At 36.9% G+C, this 8,281-nt stretch overlaps 1 long non-coding RNA gene across 1 annotated transcript; it reads left to right on the top strand.

Annotated features, from left to right (window-relative positions):
• Positions 1 to 678: 678 nt before the first annotated feature.
• On the top strand, positions 679 to 4,533 carry LOC123966380. The gene is made up of 5 exons (XR_006823968.1): positions 679 to 757; positions 1,591 to 1,640; positions 3,222 to 3,258; positions 3,395 to 3,883; positions 4,154 to 4,533. It is a non-coding gene; the product is annotated as an uncharacterized LOC123966380 (long non-coding RNA).
• Positions 4,534 to 8,281: the final 3,748 nt, after the last annotated feature.

The raw sequence follows: 8,281 nt of genomic DNA, 5'->3' as shown, positions 1-8,281 counted from the left end.
AGGCATGTGCATCTCCTCGCCTTTCTTTCTATCCAATTTTTCCGGGGGGGCACCAGGTGGGTAGAACTTCCGGTGAGGCGGCGGAAGTAGTATTCCAGCGTAATTTTCTATGCTAACTAGCGAAGAGTCTAAGTATTTTTCAGATCATTTTGAAGTATTTAAAGTCGCAAACTTTTATGAGATATGTCGTTACGGGGCTCTGGAACAACATGTGCTGTTTGTGGTTATACATATAACCGGACAAAACTAATGCAGTGGCGTAAATGTGAGTGTTATGAACACAAGCCTAAAACCAAATCTGAGTGTTCCTGCCAGCAATGGTACAGTTTCCATCGCCTCCCAGAAGACGACGAATCAAAAAGAATATGGTTTAAGAACGTAAACTTAAATAAGCCCCCCAAACACCTGTTTGTGTGCTCGTTTCAGTTCGCTGACAAGAAGCCAACACAGGATAACCCGTACCCAACGCTTTTTCTGGGTTACGAGAAGCCACCAGAGAAGAGAAGGCGACCCAGGACTCGAAAAGTCACAACAACAGGTAACGTTAACAGTAGTTAACTAGTTAGTTTGGGAAACACCTGAACTATTCTTGAATTTCTTATTAATATAAGAAAAACTGTCTGCAATGGTGGTAGATAGGTGACCTGATATTTTTACCTCGCGTTAAATTTTATCCTGCACCTAAGGACAACCTTGTCCGCATCTTTGGACAGTGGGAGGAAGCTGGAGCACCTGGAGGGAACCCACGCAGACTCAGGTAGAACATGCAAACTCCACACAGAAAGGCTGAGGCAACCGGGGTTTGAAATTCTGTCAGGGACATGGAACTCTTGAAAGGGCACTTGATCTCAAGGAGTTGTGTTGAATCAAGGATTCCATCTGGGCTGGCTCCCAACCAAGGATGGTCAGGGTGCACGACCAGGCCTCTATGTCCTCTGCTGTCCATGAGTGTGATGACATTGATCTAATTTTCTTTGCCATGCTGCGTTGCTGTATTGCCAGTGAAGGTTGGGTACAGACAGGGTTGGGGGGTTACGGATTACATGTAAAGGCGTTATGTTATCGGGATCCCAAAAAAATGTTACTGTATTCCGTTACAGTACAGAAAAAATAGACATAATCAGATTACAGGTACATTTCGTATAATCGGGGATTTTAAGTCTCAAGTCACAGTATTTTGATGTCACTATGATTTATTTTATTGACATTTTATTTTTTTTACATATTTTTCCAGTGAGTGTTATTGAGTGTATGTAGTGACTTTGCTGTTGTAAACTTTACTGTTGCTGCACTAGAGACAACATTTACTCTCATATTTATATAATATAATCCTAATGATAACCTGTGCCTGCTGCTCCACACCTGCAGCTAGGCTACTGCATGTTAAGTTTTCACCAGTCTCTCTCCAACAGTTACATTTTTAATCCTTGCTCTAAGGTATTTTATATTTTTTCTTTAGAAGAGTGCCCTCTTTCTCCAACCTAAGTTTTGTCATAATTTTGGAAAACACTTAATGATGGCTAGAGCAAGAGAAGTTGAATTGATTGTCAAGTATTATTATTTTATTATCTTATTTTATTTGTTTCACAGCACCAACACCACTGAGGGAAAGAAGCTGAATGAAGATAACAAAACCGCAGGTAGATTTCATCCTTTGATTATAGTGTTCCTGGAGGATTAAATGTGTAGCATTAAAACAGGGATCCCAAAACATTTAATTTGGTTTACACAAATTTAGGAAAGCAGTAAATTTGCTAAGTGAGTAGCACCTTAATTTTGACCATGTAGAATTGCATTTGCCAGGAAGCATTTACCAGAGATGCTCACAAGTCTTTGAGCTAGAGTCCAAGTCAAGTCTCAAGTCTCTGTGTCACCTGCTGTGTTCAATCCAGGTTGCTTATAAAACTGCATAGTTATAAGGAATACTGTAACTGTAACCTGTTTTTCCATTTACAGAGCACAACCATGTAATGTGCAATGCAATTATTGATGGCTTGTGAGAGATTATGATAGTATGATTTTTGTATTACTCAGGGGAACCACTAGTATTGTGTTTACTTATATTGATCTCTGATGTATTTTATAGGTAGAAGTTTATATGTTGGTTTATCATTTATTAAACTAGACCTGATGTGTGTGTTTTTTGGAGAGGTGCAGAAACAGGGGGTCTCTGCATGATCAGATGACAAACGTTGGGGTCAGAGGACGTGGGCCAATCATGGACTGACCTACACTTTTGTTTTATTGTTTTATGACATGACGATGTATACTAAAACACTGGGTCAGGGAGTGATAGCCAGTCAGACTTCAACAACACTTATTAAATATTGTAAGTCAACACACTCCCCAGACTCTTAAACCTAGTGTAACATTAATTAAATAAAACTGTGACGTTGCATAATCAACAATAAACCTGTAACCTGTTTTTAACTTACAGAGCACAACCATGTAATGTGCAATGCAGTCAATGACAGCCTAAACACATCCCCCACTCTCAAACCAGTGTAACAACAATAAACCTGTAATTTCTTTCTAGCCAACGGTAATAATTAACGTGATGGCAGCCAGCGGGACGTAAATGATTACGTTATCGACTATCACAAGTTTGGGAAGTAAACAAAGGCTTATTCATCTTTTCATAACGAACGACAGTCGGAGTAAACCTCTCGTAGGTTGCAGCTAAAGCAAGAAGTGAGCTAACGTTAGATGGCCAATGCTGAGTTGGTGATGTTTACTCACCACAGGTTACTAACCTATTTGCATTCAGCGCTTCTTTGTTTGGGTCTTGTTATATGTAGTTTTAAAGCCAAAGTTTATGATGAATGGCTCAGCAGCTGCCGCTGTTTGTTGTCCTCTGTCACGTGCGGCCGCGCAGCAGATACTATGTGTTACGTAGGCAGGTTATAGGTAATGGAGGGAGGGAATAATGGTAAGCTCATCAGAAGTTTCCTAAAAAATAAATATTGTTCACGAGTCCCACACCTCCAGTCCAAGTCGAGTCTGAAGTCTTTTGAGGACGAGTCTCAAGTCAAGTCTCAAGTCACTGTATGTGCAACTTAAGTCGCACTCCAGTCCGAGTCTCTAACTCGAGTCCCCATCTCTGGCATTTACTGTAAACAGAAACTAGTTACAACTACCAAGGACATAAAAGTATAAACTAATTATATTGCTATCGGATATTTTGCATTTAACACTACATTCATTGTTTGCTGCCATTACAGGTCCTGGTGATGGCCTGCCTTGTTTGATGTCTCGCACGTGAGTAAATAGACTTTTTGTAGAGGTAAACACAGAAGTAACAGACAGAAAGCCTGCATGTGTTTTTGCAGACTTGAAATGATAATAGATTGTGTTACCAGCTCTTTCTGTCTTTTTTCTCATCTTTCTCATTCAGGCAGAAGTGAGTATTCTACTTCAGGCACTACAATTGTATTCCCTCTGGAGTGGAGGTAGCCACTCTTATCTGTCTCATGTACTACTGTCAGGAAAAAATGAATGGTTATTTTAAAAAAATCTTACCTGCCCTAGATTTAACATTATTTGCTTTTTCTGTCCTTCATTCTGGTCATGGTCATGCATCTTCCTGTTCATCTGTGCCATGACTGAGTTTTCCATCTTGCATCTACTTTGGATCACTCCACAAATACCGGTTCTATACTGCTGATGTTTCATTTATCTAATGTTAATTCAATTGAAACCATTTTGACAATAAAGTGGGTGCAGTAAAGCAAAATTCTGCTTGAATGTTCAGGTTTTATTAGTTGTTTAAATACTTTCTGTTCTGCAGAGTGGAATCTTCATTCTACAAAAACGAAAGGCCATCATCCGATGTCTCATTGACCATCCGGGAGAAGATGCAAGTGCCTTGATGAAGGACTTTGAGGTTAGTAAAATAGTTTTCAGGATTTTTAAGTGTTCGTTTTGAAGTTTTAACTAATGTATTCATTGATGAGATCACAAACATGCAAAGGAGAAGCATAGGGAATGAGCAGGGAGGGAGTACTCTTTGTGTGTCAATTTCTTGTAACATGCAGTCTGAAAGTTATGGAATCGGATCAGGCTTAAAATTAGGATTCAACTACATATTTTGGTGGACTTTTTAGCAAAGCAGTAGATTGTTCGAGGTGTACCTAATAAATTGTCTATTCTACAGACTGCACGCGTCAAGTCGACCATGTTACTATAGTAGCCCTGAACGGACAAACCAAACAATGACTCTAGATAGGGCCTTCCCATTTTTCTGAAGTTTCACTGCCATCGTAGTTTCTCCTATACACTTGGCCCGACCTAGAGCCAGTCTTTGGTTTGTCAATTCTGCACTACTGTAGAAACATGACTATGCAACGTGGCGGACTCTGAGCAAGAGGACCCCTGCCGTCTGTACACATAAAAAGGGTCATAATAGGTGATTATACACTACTGAAAACATATTTGTGAATATCATTCTATTTCTGCCATATTTTGCAAATCTCTCTACACACTGGACTTTAAGTTAATTCAAAAGCCAATTATTTTTGGTGCATTTTACCCATTTTTGAGAGACAGCTTACTAATATGCAGAGTTGAGCTCACTGTTTTTATAGTGTGGTCATTGTTACATAGTGTATGTCATTTGTAATTTATGTCGTCTTTTTGTAAAGTAACCAGATTGGACAAATAAATGTCTAATTAAAATGTGATGTGTTCAGTTGCTTTGTTTTTCTTGAGATATATTGTGTATGAAGATAAAGGTAAATATAGTTTAAAAGAATTAAGTACATGTAACATATATTTATTTTGATAATTGATAGTTAAATATTTAGGTAAATCATTGAGTAAATGTTGCATATTTGTTTTGTTAATTAAAATTTAATATTGTTTCTAGTTATATCTACTTAGAATTTTAGTTATATCTACTCAATTTTATTATCTCCAAGGGTTTCTATTACATTGACTTAAGATTTTAATTAGATCTACTCTGTTTTATCTATCAGGATTAGTTAGTTATTAATTTTTAACTTACATTTACTAAATCCATAAGGTATATTTACTTGATTTCAAAGCTTTTAAATTTACTCAATATTTTTAAGTGTAAAAATGTTTCACCAATAAAATAAGTTTATCCCAGTGATAGTTTTTAGAGTGTGTCTATTATCAGATTAGACACAATTGTCTTTTTTGTCCAATGGAGTATTACTGTTTAGTTTATTAACAATTGGTATTTAAATATTTCTGAGGCGCTGTCCATCAGCTGGAGGACCACAGTTCCTCCCAAAGCTCCATAGCTCCATCCTGTCTGCCATCACATGTTTCCACACCTGGAAATTTTGAAATATAAGTTGTAAAAAAACACCAAATTTTAACCATTTTAATTATTCAATTTCCTTACGTTTGCAAACAGGAAATAATTATTGTGCACCTGAGAATTACTATGACCAGTGATGAAATGTGATTTAAGTACATTAACAGTTCAGTTGAGTTATTTCCATTAATATACAAACATGCTTTTACATAAAACAACATTACATGAAACACGCTACATTATACTTCTACGCTACATTATACTTCTACATTATACTTAACACTTCTACATATTTATTTTGCAGTAGAAAAAATTGTATGCATACTTAGTGGTTACTTTTCAGATTCATATTTAACAAAAATACAACTTAAAATAAATTCAATATATGATGCATCGACATACTTGCAACTAACTTGCCAACATTAAAATACTTCTTACATGGTAAAGCATCAGTAATATAATCCAATAACACATATGATCATACTGTGTGATAATACATATAAAAAACATTAAGTGTGGTGAGTACATTTTACTTTTACATTTTTTAGACATTAGGTTTCCACACCTGGAAAAAAATACAAACCACTAATTTTCAGGAATGTACAAATAGTAATGTATTATATGAAATATAAATAATGTAATGTAATGCTCCGTACTTGTATAGCGCCTTTCTAGTCTTTTCGACCACTCAAAGCGCTTTTACACTACATCTGCATTCACCAGTCACACACACATTCATACACTGGCGGAATAGCCGCCAGGGGCAAATCGGGGTTCAGTATCTTGCCCAAGGACACTTCGACACGCAACCAGGGGGAGCCAGGGATCGAACCGCCGATCTTCCGATTAACAGCCAACCCGCTCTACCTCCTGAGCCACAGCCGCCCCGTAAAATAAATAGATTTTAGTTTTTAGTACTTTAGTAGAATAAATAGATTTTTAGATCACAATATGTTTATGTATCCTGTATTTGTGAATTGTTAATATATCACAGTCCTCTGACTGGAAAACAGTTTGACTTTAGTTACCAGAGTACAATTTTTTGTGGTGATGTTTAAGTTAACATCAAAACTTGTGTTGAGTGAAAAACTTTATCTCAAACTTACAGGACTTAATTTTACAATTCTAGTAAAGTCCCCCACGTTTCCAAAGATAGCACATGACATTTCATGACTGCAATGTTGTTGTATGAATGTGGTCCCAGGGTAGGTCAGTGTTTGAACAGCAAAACGCATCACTGAAGATGATGTCAGACATTTTTTAATGTCCTTATCCCATAGTTGTATAAAATGTGTCCAATTAAACAAGTGAATCAGCTCACAATGAGAGACTCTGAGTAGCATCAGCAACAGTCCAGTCACAGCTTCCATGTCTGCTCAGTGTTCAGCCTCTGTTGACCGAGTCAGCAGCTTCCAGTCAAACCTCTCAACTTTACCCCAACACTGAATTATTCAAATTATGAAAACATCACACAAAGTGTCCATTGCTACAGTTGAGTAACATTGACATCTGTACTTCTGTTGTGACACCTACATTCTAAACTGGAAACCACAAAGTCAACGGAAACTCATCAAACGAAATATAGAAAACATGTTTGATGGTGTCAAAAGATAAATTATCACATGATCAGAATCTGATCAGCTCTAAGGTCCCTTTCCTCTTGAACCTCATGTGCTTGAGTTTACTAAATTCTACAAAAACACTTTGTCCATCTCAGTTTTGTCCTTGTTTCAGTAAAGCAGGAAAAGGAAGAGAACAACACTCTTATTAAAAGGTGTTCCTCCTTTGCTGCTAAATGACTATTAGCAGCAAACACTGAAAAGTGGAAGTATATTTCAAATTTCAGATGAAAAGACAGTAGGCTATATTATCTATGTCTGGATCATCTACAATAGACTAATCCCCCCATTAACTTAAAAATTTGAGCAAGCAGCAAAATTAAAAGTACACACCCACTCATATTTATCATTACATTGAGGGGATATATTAACTCAGCAGCAAAATTAAAAGTACACACCCACTCATATTTATCATTACATTGAGGGGATATATCAACTGTCAAAGCTGCTTTTAACACCCTTTGAAATTCGCACCATGTAACTGACAAACGAATGTTGTAAGACTAAAAGCTGATGCTTGAGAAAAGTGTTTACCTCATGGAAACAAATGCGTGCATACTGTGAATTTAATTTAAAACTTATCGTTAGGCCAGAAAACCAAAGGAAGACAGCTTGGTTGAGTTTGAGATTAACACTCACACACTGAACCTTTAATAAATCTGCATATGCAAGAGCATGTTAGTTTGTTTGATAAACTCTGACCCTCGACTCACCCATCAACATCTGTTTAATAAATAGATTTTGATTTATGTAAATGCAAAATGTATTACTTTGACATGAAGATTTATTTATTTTATTTATTAGTTTATTTGACAGGGACAGTGTACATTAATTAACATTGCTGCAAATGTACCAGAATTTTCCAAAAGGCTATTTTTCATCCGTTGTCCCTGGACAGATCTTAAAATTGTCTACCTAAAAAAAAAACAACAATAAGAAGATTACAGTGAACAATACAAATATAAAAGAGCAGTAAAACAGATATAACTCTTCAAATCCCGTTGATAAAGCTCCTAGTCACAAAGTAACGGAGGACTCCTATGCTAATTTCAGTCCCTCCCAAATCGATCATCTTGTTGATAGTGCTGCTGGCTCGCTGCGAATGACACTCGACTCTGTAGCCCCTCTAAAAAAGAAAATACTAAAACAAAGACGGTTAGCTCCATGGTATAATACTGAAACTCGCAAATTAAAGCAAATATCACGGAAACTTGAGAGGAATTGGCGTTCCACCAAAGTGGAAAATTCTCGTTTAATTTGGCAAGATAGTCTTAAAACTTATAGGAAGGCCCTCCGTAATGCCAGAGCAGCGTACTACTCGTCATTAATAGAGGAAAATAGGAACAACCCCAGGTTTCTTTTCAGCACTGTAGCCAGGCTG

Source organism: Micropterus dolomieu, unplaced genomic scaffold, assembly GCF_021292245.1.
Source record: "Micropterus dolomieu isolate WLL.071019.BEF.003 ecotype Adirondacks unplaced genomic scaffold, ASM2129224v1 contig_13318, whole genome shotgun sequence".
Classification (NCBI taxonomy): Eukaryota; Metazoa; Chordata; class Actinopteri; order Centrarchiformes; family Centrarchidae; genus Micropterus; species Micropterus dolomieu.
This window is presented reverse-complemented; position numbering and strand designations above follow the sequence as displayed.